This window comes from Pleurodeles waltl, chromosome 3_1 (assembly GCF_031143425.1).
Source record: "Pleurodeles waltl isolate 20211129_DDA chromosome 3_1, aPleWal1.hap1.20221129, whole genome shotgun sequence".
NCBI classification, from domain to species: Eukaryota; Metazoa; Chordata; class Amphibia; order Caudata; family Salamandridae; genus Pleurodeles; species Pleurodeles waltl.
The window spans coordinates 46,351,890-46,374,845 of NC_090440.1; positions in this window are offsets into that span (position 1 = coordinate 46,351,890).

Here is a 22,956-nt window from a genome sequence, read left to right on the forward strand (position 1 = left end):
TGAATGTAATTCCATCATTAGTAAGAGAACATATTTAGCGGTTCAAGCTCAAAAAAGTAAAAAACTTTTTTTATTTAAGTAAAGCAGGCAAATCTCTTGTGGCTTAACTTAAAATTTTAAACTTACTAATTCAATTATAACGGTGTTTACTGACTCACAAGGTGTTACTAAGACCAAAACCACAGATATATTAGAGAGTTTTAAAAAATTCAATGAAACACCATATACACCAAGGATCGGAGTCACAGTAGGTTCTTGTGTGACATTGACGCCATTTAGGGGCCACCAGGAGTCACTGATGCAAACCTGGCTTGCCTCCTGCAACCTCTGACCCTGCCTCTGTGATCCCTGGCCTTAAAGGTGGCAAAATCAGTGCCAAGAGAATATAGACAGCTCATCCTTATAGACGTCAATTGGGGTCTGCACTCTGTTTCTGTCAAATTTTTATTACACTAACAGTGGATAATATATATACATATAGATATTATTTTTTTACCATTAGTTCAATAAAAAATTGAGTTCAATTAGCTTCAATAGGATCCTCCCTGGCAGTTGAGGCAAGTAAATAATGCTTTTAAAATGCATGTGTGTGCAAGTTTAAGCATATGTGTGCGAATGAAAGTAAGGGTCACAGGGTGTGTGATGTCACTTCTGCTACCCCTATCATTTTGGTGAATTGGCGTGCATACTGTGTGACTTTTCTTAATTCTGTTCCTATGAAATATCTTTCAGATGATAAGAAGGTTTTACTTAATAAACCAATTGAGACAAAATAAATTTTACAGGCGATTAAAGTTATCTTCAGGGGCAAAGCCCCTAGATGGGACATTCTCCCAATCACGTTTTATGAGTCCATAACTGATTATACTATCTCCTTTGGAAAACGTAATGCTTCATTTTGACAGGTCTGGCACTCTCACCGGGACATCTGCAGAGACTACTATAGTTGTTATTCCTAAACAGGGTAAGGACCATTTCATTGTTAATAACTATAGACCTATTTCTCTTCTAAATATGGAGGTGAAGATTTATGCTGAAATACTGGTGAAACGTCTTGAATCTTGGATTCCTTAATTAATTCATCAGTCACAGTCTGGATTTGTTAAAGGTAGGTTGGAATGTGATAACTGCAGGAAAGTGCCCCTTTGTGTATGGTCACCCCCGGTCTGCCCCAATGATGATGGTTTTGACTCTGTTAGTGCACTGGAGCCTGCTGTCCAGGCCCCAGTGCTCATGGTTTCTGACCCAAAACTGATCTGTGGACTTGGTAATTCTCTAATCGGCAAAGACTGTACCCTATTATGAGTTCCTTGTATACGGTCCCTGGGGTACCCAGGGCATGGGTGGTAAAGGGGTTCCCAGGGGTACAGCACTTGTTTGTGCCACCCTTGGTGACCCAAGCAAACTACTGAAAGCAGGCCTGCTATTGCGGACTGCAGGAGCAGTGCAAACTGCTCAATCTCGACTGTGCCCATGTGTAGCGTAGTCCAATGCACTGGCTTACATCTATGTCAAACACCCCTGGGGAAGGCCTCTTCAATCCAGGAGGCAGGGTACATTATATTTAAGGTGTAAACATGTAAGCATAAGCTTAAGTGTCTCTGTAGTGTCACCATTAACGTACATTACAATTGATAGCCAGTCCATAGGATAACATGGGACTTGCTAGCTCCATTATGGTACCATCTAAATATGTCGAGTTTGGTGTTAAACATTGTGCTTTCTCTGCCCTGACATGAATATGGTGTTGAGGGACAGCTGGCATGTACCAAGGTGCCACCTAAGTGATTACCCACCTGTGTGCCTCAGGCACGTCTACACGTTTACAGGCGGGAAATTAGCTATGAAGGGTAGGGCACATCCCCAGATGGCTGACCACAACTCTAGGGTGAGAAGCCCAGTCTGTGTACTAAATTTCAATTTCTGCCATGTTAGGAGTGGCAGAATAGAGGGTTCTCGGCAGTAAAAGGTGACCCACTCCTCCGGATGTGGTCACCACAGGGGCAGATAAGCTGCAGGAGTTAGCTGCCCATTGGCCTCTAACCTCCACATCCCTAACTCCACTAAATCCAGGATTTAAGGGACACCCCTGGCATCAGAACCTCAAATCTGAATAACTCACTTCAAGGACGGACCAAGAGGAGTTCAATGCCGGCGACAACAGGACTTTGCCCACTGCAACAAACAAAACAGGGATACTCTGTCCCTGTGGAACAGACTTTGAACTGTGTAAAAGACCCTAGTCCTTGGCTCAGACTCAGCACTCCTGACCAAAAGGACCCTGTGGACGCCAGAAGCACCCGCAGTCTCTCTTGAACTAGTGCAACTAGTCCCCTGCTTCCAGGATCTGAATATTCACCCATTGGGCCCTTTGTGGGATGGCCCAAATCCAGGTGGTCTAGTGTCTTCTGGGAGCGGTAGTCTCACCTGCTTTGAAGTTTCAGGCTGCTACGTCAGTCTCCTAGACCCAGTGAAGTTCCGAAAGCTTTTTGTTGTACTTACTGCTTCCAAGGCATGTTGGTTACCAGTCAGATAACTGACCCCCACACTCAATACTGCAACTGCAGGGTACACTGTGCAGACTACATCTGACATCAACAACCCTGCCCTAGCTGTGTTCTTGCATCTTGCTTCTGCAGCAGCGAGTAAGCGGTAAAATTAGCACCAGCGTGAGTCCCGTTCAGCACCCCGGAAAGCCAGGACAACTCTGCACCCGTACTCCACGGTCGAGGTAAAACTGAACTGACTGTCGTGGCTTGGTCCTCGGAACCGCACCACCTTAACCGTGCAAGGATTGCAAATAACTCGACCTTGAAGTGGCTGATTGTCACTAGTGTTTTTTTTCTCCATTGACTGCTGTTCAAATGCCCATTTTTGCTGTGATTTAATTTTACTTTCTAAAATCTATAACTCTGGTTGTACTGATGTAATTCTGTTCATTTTGGTGCATAAAATAAGATAAAAATAAGCTTATTTTTATAAATTGGTGTTGGATTTTTTCGAGTTGTGCCAATTACTTATCGTCTATGTTGGTGTAGAGGCTAGCTGCTCTTTGTCTCACTACCTGGACTGAGCTAAGGATTTATTAGTGTGAATCCAAGGACCATCTTTAGGTTATTGTGAGAGTATTACATGGTGAGGACTAACCCCCACACCACACATAACTCCACTTTCCTACAATAACACCCGCCTCTTTTGTCACATTATTGAGAAAACAGCTTTGGCTAACTCACCATCAACTGTTGCAGTTGCCTTGGATGCTGAAAAGACTTTTGACAAAGTTTATTGGCCTTTTCTCACAGCTGCTCTGGATTGTTACAATCCGGGTCACTTTTTCTCTTCAATTGTTATGGGCCAGATTACAAACTTGGTGGTCCAATCATCAGACCTCCAAGAAGACAGTGGGGTGGCGGCCACCAGGCCAATGGCCTCCTCATTGCGATATTATGATGTTTACACCATGCTGGCTGGCAGAAACAGTGTGATGGAACTGGCCTTGGTTCTGAGAGAGCCGAGGCCAATGCCACTGCACACAGCACACTCGGAATGCACACTGTCTGCCATGACATAACAGTGGGCATTCAGAGTGTGCTGACAGGGGGGGCCCTGCACAGCCCACAACATGGTGGTGGGCAGTGTAGGGGCCCCCCTGTGATGCCAACTCTGCCTTTCCACCAGCATTTTCATGGCGGGGGCGCCATGAAAAGGCTGGCTGGAAGGAAAGTTGTGATCAGCACCAGCTAATCTGGTGCTGAACTGCCATTGCTGACCACGACTTTCACCACCCACAGCCTGTTGGGATCTCTGATCCTGGTGGTGGGTGCGGTCCGACAGCTAGCATTGTAATCTGGTGGTTGAACTGACAGGGATGAGGCGGTCGGACCACCACAGCGGGTATGGTGGACCTATGGATCGCCGTACTCGTGGTCAGGCCCGGTAACTTTGTATGACAACCCTACTGCCAGAAGTAGGATTAATGGGGTTCTATCTTCTTCCTTTCCTTTACATCAAGGCACTCAACAGGGCTGCCCTTAATCTCCATTGTTATTCTTACTGGTCATAGACCCTCTGCTAATGTTGATTAATGAATCTCCGGACATTAGCGGTGTTACATTTGATCCACATACATTTCAAATGGCTGCTTATGCAGATTATATTCTTATCTTTTTGGAAAATCCTACTGCTACAATTCTCTCATTGATTCAATCTTTTGCATGGCTCTCCGGCTACTAGTTGAACAGAGATAAGACCAAAGTGATGTCTCTCAATGTTCATTGTCAATCTTCTTGTATTGGACAATCAGGACTTCATTGGAATCCATAAATGATTAAATATCTTGGTATATGATTCTCTAAAGATGTGGCAGAATCAGTAAATATTAATGAGCAGAAAATGCTTGATAAAATTAAAGATCAAGGACAGATTTAAGAGCCCCTAGCTCCTTCTTGTGCCACATTAACATCATTTTGTTTCAGCTAATGTGGCCCAACGAGGCCAAAAGTGCCACACCAAATTTACAAAGTGGCGCAATGCATGCACTGCAGTACTATGTAAGCCTTTGCACTATATTATGCCTGCGCCAGGCATAATGTATGTAAAGTGGGTGTTACCTCGTTAGGAGGGCAGAAAAAATGACACAAAGAAATCTAAGAGATTGTTTTAGTCATTTTTTTCGGCACTTGGAGTAGGCGTTAAAAGGAGGCACACCATTGTTTACAGTGGGCCTCAATGGGCTTTGCATGATTAGCATCAATATTTCTGACGCTAATCCTGCAAAGCTCCTAACTAGCATCAAAAAGTCTGTCACTAGTTCCCCTAACGACCGCCATGGTGCACCATATGTTAGATACGGAGCACACATGGTGGCGTTAGGGGGGCTCTAAGGGGCTCAAGAAAAGTGGTGCTGCACTGGGTGAAGCGCCACCTTTCTTAAATCTGGCCTCAGCTATCTTCATTGTCACCTAAATATATTTTGTGGTTGGGGGAGATTGGAGGCCTTGAAGATGATGATCACCCCACTTGTGAATTGTTTGACTATGATGCGCCCTGTTAGATTATCCTCTGAATGAATCTTAAGAAACTTAGGCCCTCATTATGACATTGGCGGTAAATCCCACTTACCGCCACGTTGATGGCCGTTAACGGATATCCATTCCCCATAGTATGACACATACACACCAACCCGTCCGTATAAAGCCACATACACAAATCCGCCAGCCCAAAGGCCAGTGTTAAACTGGCGGTATCAAAACCCACACTGTTACGCCAACAGATCAACGTCCACCACATTATGACCCACGAATCACCACGGCGGACATTCAACGGCGGTAAACCATTAGCAGTACATACTGCCGCACTCAAAATGAACACATACAAACAAACAAAACAACACCACATTGGACAATTCAAAGGACACACACCTGACACCCATACACATACCACACCCACACACCCACACACCCACACCACTATAAAACACACACCCACATACCCCACAACCCTTTACCATTACAAACCATTGCCAGCAGAGAGACACCAAGACCACTTACACAACTAGAGCCACACACTACTCTCACCTATACACCACTCACGCACCCCACATTACACACCCCAACACATTACCCAACACACCCTCACCAACACACCTCACACTACACCCATGGCACCACAAAGACAGAGGAGGAGCTAAGGGTCATGGTGGAAAAAATTATCAGGGTAGAGTCACATTTATTTGGAGCACAGGTGCAGCAGATATCTATAGGTAGGAAGATGGAGCTATGGTGGAGAATCGTGAGTAGGGTCAACACCGTGGGACAGCACCCAAGAACTAGGGATGACCTCAGGAAGAGGTGGAATGACCTATGGGGGAAGGTACGTTCCATTGCAGAAAGACACCAGCTCGCTATCCAGAGGACTGGCGGTGGACCCCTACCTCCTCCCCCACAACTCACAGCATGGGAGGAGCAAGTATTGGCAATCCTGCATCCTGAGGGCCTGGTCAGAGTAGGAGGAGGACTGGACTCTGGTAAGTCAACTTTCTACTACTACTACCCCTCTACCTGCATGCCATCACATACCCCCACCCTCACCCTCACTCCTATCACTCCACCACTTCCAACACACCCCACCATCACATCTCACTCATCCCAGTGCCAAGCCCTGCATGCTCTACCAATGCATGGACACCACTCACAGCCCTGCATGGGCACTCTTCACTAAAGCATGCACACTATAGAGAACTAACTATCCCACCATACACCAATGTACACAAGTGAAAGCTGCCAGGGCAAATCCAACCAAAGAGGGCAAGCCACGGATGCACAATATGTCAGACACAGAAACCATGACACATCATTTACATCCCCACAGGTAAACGAGCTAATGTCAGCGGAGAGGAGGTGCCAGCACTATCCAGTCCCCCAACTGAAGAGGCCCACAGTGATGACAGCAACTCTGGTCTTCAGGATCTGGATGACCTACCTGGCCCATCAGGGACCACTGGACAGCCGGTTACCCAGGCCCAGTCACACACCACCACAGAGCCTCCCCCATCAGGAAACACCACTGCAGCACCCACCCAGTGTACCCACACCTCTGTTCCCAGGACACGCCAATCAGCAGTGTGTTCACCTCTACAGGGACCCCAGGCCACACCTTGCACACAAGACAGTCAGGGACCTGGGGTCAGTGGCAATGGGCACACGGTTCAGGGGACAGAGGCACAGGCCAACAGGGAAACTGGGAGGACTGCTGTGCATCAGGGGGGGGACAGGCCTAGGTAACCGACTCTCCAGGAGGCACTTGCAGAGATCCTGGGAGCTTATCAACATTCCCAGGACACGATGGGCCAGATCGTGGACAATGTGCAGGAGAACAAGCGGCGGCAGGAGGGACAGTACCAGGGGATCAGGGAGGACTTGCAGGCCATCAACAACACCCTGATCTCCATATCACGGGTGCTGGCAGACATGGCCAATATTATGAGGGAGGCAGTTTCACACCAGTGGGCCCCTGCCACTAGCCAGACATCTGAACAGCCTTCCACTTCCGCTGCTGCTTGGGGCAGGAGGCCCCGCCACTTGACACAGAGGCCACCAGCACCCCCCCCCTGCAGAAGGTGAACCACCCAGCAAACGGTCCCTGCGATCCAGACAGAAGCCAGAGACACTTGCCAAGACCACGGCCAGGAAATGAGTCTCTCCCGATTGTCACCCTTGTGTTCCCCCGTCACTCTGTCCTCCTTTAACTGCCATTGCTCCCCTTCCTATGTCCCCATGGACAATGCACCAGTGCTACAAACAGACTGGAACAATACCCTTGACTTTACTCCATCATCACCCACATCCCATTGCATTTGCCCCTCCATATTTTGGCACTTCAATAAACACCCTTGGAAAAAATAATAATTTTGGAGTATGTCTTGTATATCAAATATGTATCAATTGAAACAGGTACAAACATTGCAAATCAACTGTATAGAGAATGAGCATATACTAATGACCTGTAGCTGGCTGCAGTGATCACACCAGGAATATATGGCAGGTCACCAACATCTGCTAAATGAATTGCCAGAGAGAACAGTAAGTGGGCATGGAAGTGGGAAATATCAGCATGCCATTGCCACAAAAATACAAACAAATGTCGTTGAAATGTGAAGTAACACTGTCCTACCTGTGTGTCATTGGAAGTATTGTCGGATCACAGATGTTCTGTTGCCCTCATCCTCATCCTCTGCCTCCTCATCCTCACTGTCCACAGGGTCTACTGCTGCCACACGGGCATCTCCAGCCTCCACCTCCTGCTGGAATGGGACATGGCGTCTGAGGGCCAGGTTATGCAACATGCCACCACTATCTGGCAGACTTTCTTGGGTGAGTAGCACAGGGATCCACCTGTTAGATGGAGGCACTGGAAGCTGGCCTTCAGGAGGCCAAAGGTCCTTTCAATTATCCTTCTGGTTTGCCCATAGGCCTCATTATAACGTTCTACTGCCCTTGTCCTGGCATTCCTCACAGGGGTCAGCAGTCCTGATAGGTTGGGGTAACCAGAGTCACCTGCAAATATTGAGGGACAACATTTAGCTCACACCATACCCATACACCAACATATACTGGGTGGGAACCGGGGCTCACCTATTAGCTACACCCTGTGCCTCTGTAGTTGGCCCATCACATTTGGGATGCTGCTATTCCTCAGGACAAAGGCATCATGCACTGACCAGGATACTTCGCATTGACGTGGGAGATGTACTGGTCTGCAAGGGACACCATCTGTACATTCATAGAGTGGACACTCTTCCGATTCCTGAACACCTGGTCATTCTGGTGGGGGGGGGGAGCAAATGCAATATGTGTTCCATCAGTCGCTCCAATTATGTTGGGGATATGTCCCATTGCATAGAACTCGGCCTTCACTGTGGCCAAATCTTCAACCTGGTGGAATTTTTTTAGCTGCGCATGTGTTTTATCAGGGCAGACAACACTCTTGTCAGCACTCTTGAAAACATTGTCTGTGACATTCCTGCTGCCAAGCCCACTGTCACTTGGAAAGAACCAGTTGCCAGGAAATGAAGTACAGATAGCACTTGCACAAGAGGGGGGATCACAGTGGGGTGACGGATAGCAGATATCAGGTCAGACTCCAATTGGGCACACAGCTATGTGATTGTGGCCCTGTCCAGTCTATAGGTGAGGATAATGTTCATGTCCTCCAGTGTTGCCAAGTCCAACAGGGGTCTGTACACGGGGGCATGTCTCCATCTCCTATTCATCCGCAGCAGTAGGTATTTAAGGGACAAAAGAGTGAGGAGGCTGTCACAAACTGAACAATGGAGCTACAATAGAACTTTACATCCTGTAAACATGTAATGGGTCATTGTGATTTGTCCAGTATGTCCTAATATATCATGTGATACAGCATTATTCCAGGGCCTGCCCCTCTCCCCAAAATGGCGTCCGCCTGTCCTGTGTGAAGGGACTGGTGGAAGTGAGGTAATTCCGCTGACGTTGTTCGCCGTTGCGGGAGGCGGTCGGGAACCGCTGTGCAACTCCTCATTGGTTAACATTGGCCCCTATGGGGTACAGTGGCCAATGGTGATCTATGCTGGCGGTGACGGTATGCACCACCGCGGAGCTGACTGCCATTTTCTATCATATTCCTCACTCAATCAATCAAAAAAATGTATGGAGCGCGCTACTCACCCATGAGGGTCTCAAGGCGCTGGTGGAGGGGGGGAGGAGGATTACTGTTCAAACAACCACGTCTTGAGGTTCTTTCTGAAGAGCAGGAGGTTCTGAGTCTTGCGGAGGTTGGTGGGGAGGGAGTTCCAGGCCTTGGGGGCGAGGTAGGAAAAGGATCTGCCTCCGGTGGTGGCGCGTTGGATGCGGGGGACTGTAGCGAGAGCGAGGTCGGCGGAGCGGAGGTGGCAAGTGGGCTTGTGGAAGTTCACTCTTTTGTTGAGGTAGGTTGGTCCTGCGTTGTGGAGGGATTTGTGTGCGTGGATGAGGATTTTGAAGGTGATCCTCTTGTTGATCGGAAGCCAGTAAAGGGATCTGAGGTGTGGGGAGATGTGTTCATGGCGTGGGAGGTCCAGGATGAGGCGGGTGGCTGCGTTCTGGATCCTCTGGAGTTTGCGTTTGAGTTTTAGTGTGGTGCCGGCGTAGAGGGCGTTACCGTAGTCTAGCCTGCTGCTGATGAGTGCGTGGGTGACGGTCTTTCTGGTCTCCTTGGATATCCATTTGAAGGTTTTTCGCAGTATGCGGAGTGTGTTGAAGCAGGAGGAGGTGATGGCTTTTTGCTGGGTCATGGAGAGGGAAGGGTCCAGGATGATGCCGAGGTTACTGTCAACACCAGAGCAGTACGCGCTCTATTGGCGACAAAAATGCAAAAACCCAGCACTCTCAAAACAACGTAATTTATGCATTGTGCTGATATGTTGTGGTTTAACCTTTTGCATTGCAGAGTTCAATCCTGAAAACTTATTTTTAATATGCTTAGAAATACTGTTCCTTTGCAATGTATTGCTGCAGGTTTTCAGAGTGTGTTAGGGTGTGGCCCCTTTCCAGGGCCTTCCAGAGACTTTCCCTGCAACATGCCTGGGCGTGGTTCTGGGCTGGGCCAAGACTCTATAAAAGAGAGCCAGCCCAACTCCCAGTGCTCACTATTCAGAGGTCCCGGTGCAGAGCAGCAGCTTCTTCCTGAGCTCCTGTCCCGGCGGCCTATTTGGATCTTCCAGTCTTCTGCCCTTCATTCTTCATTGGTGATCATTGTTCCAGGCGGTAAGACAGTGGTTGGACTGTTCCAACACCGTTATTGAGAATTTTCATATTCTTGGTTTAATTCTTAAATGAGTAACAGATTACTTGCGCGTTACCATTTCTTGACATTTATATGGTAGTTTACAAATAGGCAAGACGCGCGATTTGTTTCATAAAGGTTTGACTTTGTTATTCATTGCGTGCTACCATTTCTTGACATTGGCATGGTGGCTTAAGAATCGGCAAGACGCGCGATTCGTTTTATGGTGTTTAAACATTGTTGTCCATTGCGCGCTACTATTTCTTGACATTTACATGATGTTTTACGAATTGGCAAGACGCGCAACTCGTTTCATGAGGATTTAACTTTATTGTTCATTGCGCGCTACCATTTCTTGACATTTACATGGTGGCTTAAGAATCGGCAAAAGAAGCGCGATTCGTTTCATTGTACTTTGATCTTGTTATTTATTGTGAGCTGTTATTTCTTGACATTTACATTGTGTTTTACGAATCGGCAAGACGCGCGATTCGATTAATGATGATTTGACTTTGATATTCATTGCGTGCTACCATTTCTTGGTATTTTACATGGTGTCACTCAAATCGGCAAGATGCACGATTCTCTCCTCGAGTTTATTTCATGTTGTTTATTGTATGCCACTATTCTAAGATATTTATTATGTAATATTCGAGTTGACAAGTTATGTGATTTGTTTCCTGAATCCATATTGTGTTATTCATGGTGCACAATCCTTTGATGGTGTTTACTATATATATATATATATATATATATATATATATATATATATATATATATATATATATATATATATATCTGCAATATGCACAATTTGTGTTGAAACATTTTAAGAGCACACAGAAGGCCAGAGTTTCTAGATGCAATATTGTATGGTCCTAGTATACATTCTCAAAACAGGATTTATATGACTGGTTTAAAATTTAGTCAGAATGTTTTTTTCTGATTCTCATGTAAAGGAAAGTACTTGGATAAGAACGTTTTCATTTAATTCATCTTGATTCTCTTACAGGTATCTGGCCATCTTGAAACTTAGTCATTTTAAACTTAACTCTTAGATTGTTCATGTTTTCAGAGTGACTAGGCTTAGAATCATAGTCTAGTATTGATTTCAGGAGATATAATTTTCATATTGTGTGTTCTAACCTTTTTCTTACTACAGGTCTCCTTCCCAGCTGTTCCCTTCCTAATCCCCTCTTCCCCTCTTGAACTCTCTCAGTCTCTGTGATTTATCTATCAGAGTCTTGGAGCTGTTCAGTGGTGGACGTGTTGGGAACGTGCACAGACACCGAGGATCTGGTGACTCTGACAGTTACGTGCGTGGTTTAAGGGTGTTGGTGGGGGGCCAAGGGAGGTGGGCCACCAGGAGTCACTTGCTACCTGACCTTCCATAGGAGAGGACCTACAATGCATGTGCTGCTGTGACCTGTGTCTGGAACCTACCATGCACGTGTGACTGGGGAAAGGGCCCCAGCCTTCACTTCGGAGGAGTTGGAGAGACTCATGGATGGGGTCCTACCCCAGTACGGACTGCTGTATGGGCCTCCAGACCAACAAGTGAGTACACTATGAGCACGATGCATGTGGCATGAATGCATGGAGTTGTGTGTGTGAAGGCCTCATGTGGGGGGGTGGGTAGATGTCCTCTGGGCGGCATACAGGTTGTGTGCTGGGAGATGTGTGTGTAAATGGTGATGGAAACGGGTATGGTGGGCCATATGTGTAACAGGCAGGATTGTTTGTCTAAATCTATTTTCCTGTGTGTATTGCCTCTGCAGGTCAGCGCCCATCAAAAGAAGGGTATATGGCGTGCCATCGCCAAGGAGTTGCGGGCCCTGGGGGTCTATGACAGGTAGAGCACCCACTGTCGCAAACGGTGGGAGGACCTGAGACGCTGGGCACGTAAGATGGCGGAGGCCCAGCTGGGGAGGGCCTCCCAACCAGGAAGGGGTGCCTGTCGAACTCTGACCCCCCTGATGGCCCGCATACTGGCGGTAGCCTATCCTGAGCTGGATGGGTGATTGAGAGCATCACAGCAGCCACAAGGGGGTGAGTACAGTGCCCATCATTACAACTTACGCATGGTAGGGTGGTATCCGGGTGGGTGGTGTGTGTCAGTGGGTGCCCCTAGGCCAGGCCTGACATTGCAGCGTAGGTCCCCTGGTGGCTAGGGTTCAGAAGGGAAACTCTTGCAACTTAGCTCGTAGGCAACTACTATTGTTCAGAGCTGAGTGGGTCCCAGGTGTGCTACATTTGGCGGTGTGTGCCCCTCGCCATGCCTTGGCCGCTAACTATTTCTCTGGTAGTGCAGTGAATATATTGCGTAGGGCTGTTCCCTGTGTGTGAAGGTGTTGTGTACGCCAACGGTGGTGTTGGTGCAGCCATTGACCCAGTGTATCCTTTGTCTCTTTCCCCCGTTTTAGTTTTGTCATCCTGTCCTTATGTGCATTAGCATCATCTGGCGGAGGAGCAGAGGCACTGGTGACAGAGGGGGCTGCATTCCACAGGGGCCAGGAGGCAGAGTCCACTGACGGTGAGGGCACCAGTGGGACGGAGGAGAAGGGGAGCACCACGGTGGAGACTGGAGGGGACAGTTCTGACACAGATACCTCCTCCGATGGAAGCTTCCTGGTCGTGGCGGACACTTCTGTGACCACCCCAGCTACAGGTACAGCTGCCACCCCCCCCATACCAGCACCGCCCTCCCAGAAGCCCCTCAGCAAGTTGCCTGTGCCCGCTCACCAAGGAGGGTGGGCATCTCCTTCTCCCCATGCACCTCAGGCCCTGCTGCCCTGAGTGAGGAGGCTGTTGACCTCCTGAGATCCATCTCTGTAGGGCAGACAACCATTGTGAATGCCATCCAGGGGCTGGCAGCCCAGATGCAACAATCTAATGCATTTTTGGAGGGCATTCACATTGGATTGGCGGCCCAACAGAGATTGATTCAGGCTCTCGCCTCCTCTCTGATGGCAGCCATTGTCCCCGTTCCTACCGTCCCCCCTCCAACTTCCACTGCCCAGTCCCATTCCCCTCAACCCCAACCTATCCCAAGCACACATACAGACGAGCATGCACACAAGACAACACCCAAATGTGTCACAGGCAAACACAAGCACCACACATTATCCTCCAGGCACTCACACAAACACCATCCAGTTGCAGACACAACAACATCCACTATTTCCACTGTCTCCCCCTCCTCCTCCTCCACCTACCACCCAGTTACGTCCACACTCACACGTGCATGCACTACATCATCATCCACTACCAAGCAGATGATGCTTGGTACCCATCATCACCACACCAAGCAGAACACACACCTCACTGGCAGACACCTCCACAACAGCCATGCACACGTCCCCTGTGTCCTCTCTCACAGTTTCTGTCACCCCTCCTAAAATACACAAACGCAAGCACTGAGACACCCAACAGCCATTCATCTCACAACAGCATACAGCCCATGCACCTGCACCCAAAAGCAGCAGACAGACACCTCCCACAACCACTCCCTCATCCTCCACCCCCATTTCTTCACCCTCTTCCCACCCGAATGTCCCTAAAAAACTGTTCCTACCCACCACTGACCTCTTCCCTACCCCTCCCGCCGTCCTGCACGTATGGCCAGGGTAGGAAGAACCCAGCCAAGCACCTCAGCCACACAGTCCACGGGCTCAGTCCTCACAGCACCCACTCGTGGTGGAAAGGGATTCAGGCCACATGTCCTGAAGGGGAAGGAGCCTGTACCAGCCAACCTAAAGGAGAAGGAGACTGTCCCAGCAGGCAAGAAGGGAAAGGAGTCTGCACCTGCCACCTGAAAGGCCAAGAAGCCTGCACCAGCAGGCAGAAAGAGCAAGGAGCCTGCACCAGCAAGCAGGAAGAGCAAGGGGCCTGGACCAGGAACTGTGACGGAGCACCCACCACCAACCATGGTTGTGCAGCCATCTGAGGTTGCAGGGTATGGGCAGGAGCCTCCCCCCACCAGCAGCACCACCCCTATGCAGACATCTGAGGTTGCAGGGGATGGGCAGGAGCCTCCCTCCACCAGCACCACCACCACTGTGCAGCCGTCTGAGATTGCAGGGAATGGGCAGGAACCTCCCACCCACTAACAGCACCACCACTGTGCAGCCGTCTGAGGTTGCAGGGGATGGGCTGGAGCCTCCCCCCACCAGCAGCACCACCACTGTGCAGTCATCTGAGGTTGCAGGGGATGGGTAGGAGCCTCCCCCCACCAACAGAACCACCACTGTGCAGCTGTCACCGGACGGTATGTAATCCTGCCTCCATGGGCTGCTGTGCGGCCTGCCCCCTCCAAAACCAGTGGGCAAGACACCCACCTGAGAGACTGTGGACTTGCACTCCCCAGGATCAAGCACAGGGCAGGTTGCCTCCTCCAAACCAAGTGGGCAAGACACCCACCTGAGAGACTGTGGCCTTGCACTCCCCAGGATCAAGCACAGGGCAGGTTGCTCCCTCCAGAACCAGTGGGTGAGACACCCACCTGAGAGACTGTGGCCCATCACTCCCCAGGATCAAGCACAGGGCATGTTGCCCCCTCCAGAACCAGTGGGTATGACACCCACCTGAGAGACTGTGGCCCATCACTCCACAGGATCAAGCACAGGGCATGTTGCTCCCTCAAGAACCAGTGGGTATGACACCCACCTGAGAGACTGAGCCCATCACTCCCCAGGATCAAGCACAGGGCAGGTTGCCCCCTTCAGAACCAGTGGTCTTGTTACATCTCCCGGCTGAGGTGCCCCCCATCCCCCTGAGGTGCCTGCCTATTTACCAACTGAAGCCCCTGCAGTGTTCTATCTGTGTTGAAGCAGGTGACATGTGTGGCCTTGAACTTTGGCCTGTGACCATGTGGTCTACGCAAATTGAGGATTGGACTGTGTCCCTTTTTCTGTACATATGTATATATCTATTATCTTGCCTAACTTATTTTTCCTACAGTGTTGATCTCATTACCTTCACTTTTGTGAAATCGTTTTGTCCTTTCATTATTCAGCCAAGTTACGGGGTAAAATTGTTTTGTAATGCATCTGGTTGTGTGTATGGTGTGTGTGGGGTGTGTGTGGTGCGTGTGTGTGTCACTTTCTTTTTCTCCCCCCCTTGTGTGCTAGGTGGCTGTACTCACCGTCGTCGTCTTCTCCGGCGTTGGTGTTCGTGGTGGAGCAGAACGTAGAATATCATCGGGAAGACATGCAGTTCAGGTTCCATGGCGGCGTGGTTCTTCCCTGTGTCTCCAATGGTGAGTCCTTTCCCTTCCGAGCTCAGTTTCTGCCAGCCTTTTGATGTTGTTAGTACCGCCCCGGAAAAGGTTGTTGTTTGCAGTGTCTTAATATGGGGGGTGGATCATTGACTTCCGCTTTGCTGTAGGCGGCTACCGCCATGGTGGCTGTTGTTTCCGCCCTGGCAGTCGGTGTGGTACATTGGCTGTCTATTAGAGATCTTTCCGTCATGGTCATAACTTGGCAGTAGTTACCGCCGGCCTGTTGGCAGTATTACCGCCACTTTATCTCTGACCGCCAGGTTCGTAATGAGGTCCTTAGACTTCTGTGACTAATGGGAAGATGTAATCTGCCAAACTGGTTTGATTATCAAACAGTCTTCCTTGTAGCTCGGGGTGTGTGTTGGCTTACTCTTTCTTCGCCTCTTAAGAAAAGGTGGTTGTCTTTTTTTAAAGATTCAGTTTACCCCCCCAATTCCCGTTGATTGATGGCTTGACATCCCTTCTAATTTTATTAATAATAAACTTATTCCATCTCTCTTACAGACATGCTTCTACATTGAGCATTTTCTTTACTGGGCTCCAGCTAGAATGTTTAAGTTACATTACTTGACTCTGATCTCAGCTTGGACTCTACAGATACCTTTGTGTGTAGATATCTCTTTTCCTATTGGACAGAGGTCCATGACTGGATTACATCTATTTCCAATGTATTGTTTCCCTTTTCTTTTCCCCTAATTATGTTGGGTCCTTATGTGCTGAGTCCTTCTTTGGAGTTGATACTGACATGTCTCTTCAGGACCTTCTCTTGACGATGGCAGTCAAAGTCATCTTGTTGGATTGGAAAGATCTGAACAACTCTTATTTCCATATATGGGCTTGGGTCACCTTTCTTAGGAGTACTCATAAAAAGCCTCTCCTCTATTCCGGACTCACCTGTCACATCACTTTAGCATACGTTGGATGTGTTTACGGATATTGCTATCTCATAATGGAGCTTTCCTTATTTCCTTGTCAATTGTTTTATTTTAATTTTTTTCTCTTTTTATCCATTTTTATTGTTTGCAGGGAGTAATCAATATTGTAGCACCATGTTGCTATTCTTTATTCCCTTCTTTTTCTTAACCTTTCCTTTTCTTTTCTTTTTTCTCTCTCTTTCCTTTATTTGTCTAGATCTTGTTTTACACTCTCATTTTTTTCTTTCCTCTTTTTTCTTTTTTTCTTATTTCTTAGTGCATTATCTGTTATGGTGCATATATTGGAAATCCAAATTATTTGATTTTTATGAGCCACTTTTTGTATTTTTAACTTATTACATAGTATCAATATGATTGCATGAGGCTTTCTACTACTATGTGCACAGTTTTTGATTATTCTTTTGAATTTGTGGCACATCAACTATCTTGGCGAAACTACCTGCAATTATATATCTGTCAGTAGGTTTTTAATTGCTTTCATTGTATGTATGGCTTACTTTTCCTTAGTTAGGATTCCTAATAATTATTATATAGTGTGTTTTTTCTCTTTTATTTTTTCCTGGTTTTGTGTTTCTTGTGCGTTTGCTGAAAACTAATAAAACATTTGGAACAAAAAAGCAATATTTCCAAAGTTATCGACACTGAATTTCTCCAGTTTTGCACCCTCAAATGTGTAATTTGTGTTAAAGTAGGCTTTGTGGGAGGTAAAACATGGTAACACACCAAGTGTAAATAGAACATTGTAAAAAACTCAAATGTGTATATAATTTTCTTTTGAAAAGCCAAGAGTCATTTGATTGGTTTGGAAGCAGGAACATAAAAATAGCTGACTTTCTCAAGGTACTCTGGGTACCATATTTTGCTCCCTTTCTTTCATTTAACAAATCATTTGTTCCTGCTGTTGTAATCTTCATTTGCGTCAATTAAGCAATTCATTTGATAACACAGTTGACACAGAGGGAAGGAAAATAGCTTAATGGCCAGAGCTTCCAACGTTGTAACTGTGGAACCAGGTTTGAGTTCCTAACAGCTCAACATCCTGTAATTCTGAACAAATTACTTAGAGTCTCATTACGAGTGTGTCGGTCCAAGGACAGTGTGCATTCCAAGGGTGCTGTAGTGCTATGGTATTGGCCTTGTCTCCCTCAAGGGAGCCAAGACCACTACTGTAGCACATTTGCCGCCAGGCTGACCAGCAGGAACGTCGTAATACAATGTTCCTGCTGGTCAGTCCGGTGGGAACATTGTAATATGACTGGGGGGACGCCACAGGTATGACAGTGGTGTCCTCCCTGCAGCATTGGCGGTCCCGCCAATCTCTCTGTGCCTAAAATAAAAACAAAATAAACCTGACTTCATCTAATCTAATGTAATTTAATGCTCATGTAAAACACTCTGATGACCTTGGGCCAAGTTTGTAGTATATAAACTGCTAAAAATACAACAAGCATTTGCAAAGCCAGTAGGTCTGCCATTGGCACTAGCCTTTAGCAAATTTTTTTTGTTTTATCATAGTTCTGCAAGCCTGTGTGAAAGTGGGGGGGGGATTGCTGAAGGCATTGGTGAGCTGGTCATCACTGACCTTGTTCCAGCTTCTGGATGGGTAGAGGTGGGTGTAGTGGTGAGCGGTGAGTTTAGTGAAGGACAAGTGGACGCAGTGGTGGTTGGTCCATTATAGTTCGGAGTGTGTCTGTCGTAGATATTGATGCTTTTGGTGAAAATGGGGTTGAGTGTGTGTCCTGCTGAGAGGATTGGAGAGGTTATCAGTTGTTTGAGTCTGATGGTGGTGAGGTTCTCTAGTAGGGATGCGGTATTGTGGTTGTTGGGGTTGTCTAGCTGGAAACTGAGGTCGCAAAGGAGGCAAGAGTGTGGGTTGCAATGAAGTCAACTATGGATTTGCTGAAAGGGGGTGGTGGGTCACAGGAGGTCTGCAGACAAGGGTGCCACGCAGGGTGGAGTTAAAGTTGGTTTGGACCTGGAAGTGGAGGTGTTCCATGTCGGCTGAGTGGTCGCCTCTGCTGGCTGTGAGGCAGAGGGTGCTTTTGTGTATGAAAGCGATGCCTCCTCCCAGTCAGGTGGTCAAGTCCTTGTGGATGAATTTGTAGTCATTGGGGATGACGGTGGCGATGTCCAGGGCTGGGGTGAGGTTCATCCAGGTTTCCATCAGGAATGCGATGTCAGGAGAGATAGAATCGAGCAGGTCCCAGATCTCCACATGCTTGTGGAGAGAACGTGTTTTGAGCAGGATGCAGCTGAGGCGGTCAGGTCCGGGTCTTGTTGGTCGTGTAGTCTGGATTATGGCGGCAGGCGAAGGTGCAGTTGCAGCTGGTGAAAGGGCCCTGGGTGTCCATTGGTGATGCGCGGTGACAAGCGGTGAAACCTCTAGCATTGATGACACAGAGGATGTTGGTGCTGTAGCAGTGGATGATCCGGAAACCAGGGTCCGCAACACTGGGCATGGTTCAGCCGCAGAAGGGTGCAGATAGGCTTGCTTTTGGTGCGCCTTCGGTGCTCCATGGGTGCAGATGCACAGCGACTGACATTAAATAGTGTTTGGGGAGGGCTGGGCAGCTGAGAGGCGGGAAGTGGGACTCAGGAAAACAGCGCTAGAGGGGAGAAGGGTTGTGGGGGATGAGCAGCAGCAAGGGCACAGAAAGGAAAAAGGCGCAAAGGAGGAGAAAATGGAGAAAGTGAAAAAGTGAAGAAAGCAGTGATAGGAAAAAAGGAAGGTGAAATAAAAAGAACAGAAAGGAACAAATCAGAGACAAAGGCAGAAATCAGAGACAGAGAGAGGGCAAAGAGCAGCAGCAGAGCAGAGATGCTCCCTACTGGACCACCAGGGATGAGACGCAGGTGGGTTCCTGCGGGTGGAGGAGGGCCTCAAACTTGAACCAGAGAGGGTCGGGGGACAACAGCTGTCAGGCAAAGCTGTGCAGTTAGGGAAGCAACTTACTGACAAGGAAGAAAGAGGAAAACTAAGAAAAGGAAAGAAACAGGCAATAAAGAAAGAAGGCAAGAAAGAACGAATTAAGGCAAGATAAAAGGGAAAAGCAAGATAGAATGAAAGGAAGAAAGAAAGAATAAAGATGGGATTACTTAATACAGAACAGTTTCACAACAGTTTCAAATGGACACAGTCTGTTATGCTGTGACATAGCAGAAGCCAGATAAACAAAAGGCACTCCAAAAGAAAATTACTACAACATTGGCAGGAGACAAGAACTGATAAGGCTAGAATGTGCCTTGGCTTCATCAGCACTAAAATATTTATAATATAAAAACAAAAACACTGCAATGAAGGGAACTACCTGGTGTGTCGATGTGCTCATTGTGAAGGAGCAAGATGCAGTCACTCAAGATGACGTTAACCAGTAGCTTAAGAAGGCTGACCCATTGCCCCATGCTGGATGCTGTAGTGGGCAGAAGCAAAATGTGAATGGCACAAAAAAAGACGAATGGATGAAGGGCGCTGGCTGAAAGCCCCTTTTAGTATGTATATTACACATATAATTTTAGTAAAATCAAAAAGTCTTTGCTAGTGCCAGACTTAAGAAATGGAAGGTCCCATGGTGAATACACAGGGATCACTTACAATGCAATCTGCACATTACTGAAATGCACCAATGGCTCCATTTTTTAGTTCAACTTCATTCTGTCAATTTACCAAGGGTGAATTTGCACTTGTAATTTGATTGACTCACAGATATTATTACTTCAGTATTGAGTAATGTTACATGTGAGTGAATGTGCATGCGTGCGTGGAAAGTGACTGTTTCTGAGTGAGAATACCTCGAAATGTTTGTGCACATCCCCTTTTCTCATGTTGTAAATAGACTGTCAACTGCAGGATTACATTTGCTTAAAGCTGTGAATAGGCAGAGAACACCCCGAAATTTGGTCAGGATTTCCCTAGAATGAGAAAAGACTTCCTTGTGTAAGAATACAAAGGCATTAATGCCAAGTTATTTTTGCATGCACAGCTTTACACTGTGTACAATTAAGCATGTGGACATGGTAATGGAAATTCACAAAAGCTTTGAAGGACAACTTCTGGAAAGCTGCGACTGATGCAGCTTTCCAGGAGTAGTCTTGGAAAAAATTGTGAATCCCAGAAATTCAAAAATCAACACTAAAATGTAGGTATCAACCTAAGAGCGTAGGCTTTGAAATTACTTTGAGAATTAGAATCTCAGTGGTTGGTATAGATGGAGATATGAGGCAGAATTACATATGCAACAGGTAAGCATTCAAGAAAATAAGGTACTGAATTGCAGTACCATCATAGCAGAAGACAGGAAATTAATGGGCGTGTGGATAGAAGTGCTTTATTGTGTCACAGATGAATATTCTGACGAGGGCAATGACTGGATATGGAAAATCAGGTTTTCTCAAAGGAGAGGCCATGGGTTGATCAGACAGTGACTCCAATATTTGCTCTTCCTCAACAATTGCTTTTGTCAGAAAAGGTTTTATTAAATTGACCATGAGCCCTGCATCCTTACATCCGACTTTCTCCCTGTAGCATCACCCCCTGTACTTTTTCTGTGTACTTTTTCAGGTAGCTACTGCTGATGTGTGTAGGCAGCACACAGTGACGTATATGGTCCATATTCAAACAAATCTGATATTGAGGATATGGTACCACTGTGACCTTGGAAGTGTCCACACTATTACTGATTCGTGTGTAGATTAAGGACCAGAGGTACAATGTGATTTTGCAGTCGCAAGGGGCAAAAATCACTGTTTGTGACTGCAAAATCGCATTGTACAATGTGCCATTCCTATTTTGCTAGTCGGTATCTAGTTACTGACTCACAAAATAGGGATTGCGACTCGCAATTCGGAAGGGGCAATTGCGACTCACAGGGGGGTGTATGATTGTTTTGTGACCGTGAACGCGGTTGCAAAACAATCAAAATTAACACCAATTTCATATTGGTGTTAACCCATTTACAAACAGGAAGGAGTCCACACAGGACCCCTTCCCCTTTGTGAATGGTAGCAAAAATGTTTTTTCAGAGCAGGCAGTGGTCCCACGGACCACTGCCTACTCTGACTAAATGAAAAGAAAACTTTTTTATCTTCATTTTTGAAATGCATCCTGTTTTCCTTTAAGGAAAACGGACTGCATTTAAAATAAAAAAATGCTTTTTTAAAAAAGCAGTCACTGACATGGTGGTCTGTTGAACCCAGCAGGCCACCATCCCTGTGAGTGCGGCCATTCCCAAATGGGTCGCAAATTGCGACCTGCCTCAAGAATATTAACGAGGAAGGTCCCCTGCGACCCATTTAGGAATCGCAAACAGTGTGGCTAACACTGTTGTGCATTTTGTTTTGCGACTCGCAATTTGCGATTTGCAAGTAGATTTCAAATTGCCAGTCACAAAACAAAAGGTTGTACCTTGGGCCCTTAGTTCTTATGTGCACAGTGTGTCATACTCACTCAAGTGGAAACTTGCAGCAATGAAACAACTTACCTGTTGTCCTGCTCCTTCTGAAACTAATTCATCATATATTTTTATGTGTAAATTTAGAGATTTATAGGGTGCAACATTCAAAGCACTGCCTTATCTGAAGAAGATTAATCACACTCAACGAATTGCAAGTATAATAATGCATTTCACTTGTCAAGAACATACTAGGTGTTCACCCCGATAAACTTTTCAGTCTGTCCAATAATTCCATGCATGTCAGTTTCCCATCTCATGTGTAAGGAATTGTGGTATTAGTAATACCCACAATCTTGTCAGGATAAACCACTAAAGTCACTAACTTAACCTGTGTTCAACCCTCTGGTAGCACACCACAGAGCAGGCTGGCTTAAATTAGAAGCAATGTATAAAGCATGTCTGCAGTACCAAAACAGTAATAAAGTCAAAACACAAGACAAGAAAAATCCCAAACAAGTTTAGAAAACAAGGCCATATTTGTATAAATATAATGACACCAAAATGGCAAAAATCCAATAAGGGAAACCTGAGTTATAATTTTTAAAATTTAAATGTGAAAATAGTGCTACATCATCAAATAGCTGCTGGACGAAGTTCCCAGGACCTTGGGACCAGCACTTAGGGGTCAAGACTCACTCCAGTAGAGGCCAGCAGGGTCTAGGGCAGGTTCAGTTGGTACTCGTGAGTTGCAGGAAAGACCTCTTTTAGGGCCAGATGTAGGAAGGTTTCCTTTTGCGAGTTGCAAATTGCGAGTCCCAGCGACTTGCAATTTGCAACTCGCAAAAGGAAATGCAGAAAGGTGTCTCAGACACCTTCTGCGACTCGCTATGGGGTCGCAAAGACCCACCTCATAAATATTTATGAGGTGGGTCGCAGTTTGCCACCCCATAGCGAGTCTAGGCACTCACGGGGATGGTGGCCTGCTGGAGACAGCAGACCACCATGTCCGTGACTGCTTTTGAATAAAGCCGTTTTTTTTTATTTTTGCAGCCCGTTT